This window comes from Pteropus vampyrus, unplaced genomic scaffold, assembly GCF_000151845.1.
Source record: "Pteropus vampyrus isolate Shadow unplaced genomic scaffold, Pvam_2.0 Scaffold7, whole genome shotgun sequence".
Lineage (NCBI taxonomy): Eukaryota > Metazoa > Chordata > Mammalia > Chiroptera > Pteropodidae > Pteropus > Pteropus vampyrus.
Window position 1 is genome coordinate 3,901,190 of NW_011888788.1, and position 1,935 is coordinate 3,903,124.

The following is a 1,935-nucleotide window of genomic DNA, read 5'->3' on the forward strand; positions in this document are numbered from 1 at the left end:
TGCAAGATTTTACAGTGATAGTCCTTGAGTTAATATCCAGGACTCCAGATAGATAAATTGATAGTTAACCTCAATAATTAAGATAGTTAACTTCTACAACCTAACACTCATCAACACTATTGATTGAATATATAGCACAAAAATATTAGCTTATTTTAAAGTGTTCAACTGTGTTTTCTTTACATGTTGTGAGAATTTAGGTTAGTAGTGGGGAATTACAAATTAAAGTTTAAAGAGATTGTGATTGATTGTCTTTCCAATATGACCACCATAATATCTCCCATCCCATGTGCTATCCTTATAATGCGATTTTGACGCTCTTCCCATAGAGCAGTGCAGTCTGTTTCTTCCACTTGAATCTGAGCATGTGACTATGATCTGTGACTTCTCAGGTGATAGTACTTAATCCTGGTTCCACTGCGATGCTTATACTTGGATCCCAATTGCCATGCTGTGGGGATGCCTGAAACACATGGAGAGGCTTTGTGTAGATTTCTGGCTGATAATTCCCAGAACAGACACTTCTCCCTAGAGGACATACAAATGGCCAACAAATATTTTAGTTGATAATGCCAACTAAAATAATGTATGAGATATTAACTAGCATCAACTGCCAGACATGTAAATGAGGGCTTTTTGTAGATGATCCCAGCCCTAGCTACTACCTGACTGCAACAACATGAGAAACCCTGAGTAAGCACTGCCTACTGAGAACAGCATACCCCCAGAAATGTGATAGAATAATAAAATTATTTTTGTTGTTTTCTGCTACTAAGTTTGGGATAGTTTCTTACACAGCAGTAGTTAACTGGTAGATAAAATTAACTGATAGCTAGTTAACTGAAGATCAAAATCTTCAATATAGAAGGTCAAACTGAGAAGCTACTCTAATTATGACCATCATATTATTTATGACCTTGATAAATAGGGAATAAATTATAGAATTAAGTAAAAAAAATTTTGAAACTCTTCCCCCTTGATTCTAAACATGGTAACATATTCAGCATGGAAGACATGAAAACCTAAGGAATGTACACAGGAAATATTTTGAAATTTAAATTTAGACAGTGTAGATATCGGTTTATATTGCAATTTCCTCACTTAGTATTTCTCTTGCCTTTAATAATCTACAATATCATTTTTTGATGACTCTATGTTTACTTAGGTTCTATAATTGCAATATCAAACTTAATATTCTTGTTTTATGCATTTATTCTTTCAACATTTTCTGAACCCTTTCCATGGGATAGTTGATAGTATAGACATAAGGCACATTGTAGTGGATAAGGTCCTGGCCATCATGGAGATGTTAGCTTTTTGGAAGAACAGGGCAGCAAACACTCAAAGAAACCCATAAATATGCAATTACGATGGGCAAAAATATTGTAAAGAAGTGCACTGCATGCCGAATTGGATAATTACTGGGGAAAGCACAAGATGGCATAAAGCTGAAACTTGAAGGATGAGAAGAAATAGGTATATGAAGTGATGAGGCAGAGCATTTGAGGAAGAGGTATTTGGAATTGTGAAGAGTCTATAATTGGCCAGTTAAGTGGATAGAAGTTAGAGAGAGCAAAGAATAACTATCTAAGATGAGGAGGCAGGAAGAGTCAGCAGGAACTTGTATTAATAGTTCAGTTAATGGTTTCTTTTGCTGAGTAGAAGCTTTTTAGTTTGATGTAGTCCCTTTCATTTATTTTTGCTTTTACTTCCCTTGCCTTTGAGGTCAAATTCATAAAATCCTTTTTAAGTCCAAGGTCCTTGAGTTTGGTTCCTATGTTTTCTTCTATGCATTTTATTATTTCAGGTCTTATATCCAGGTCCTTAATCCATTTTGAGTTAATTTTGGTGTGTGGTGATAGACAGCAGTCTTAAATTCATTCTTTTGCAGGTGGCCTTCCAGTTTTCCCAGCACCATTTATTGAAGACGCTTTC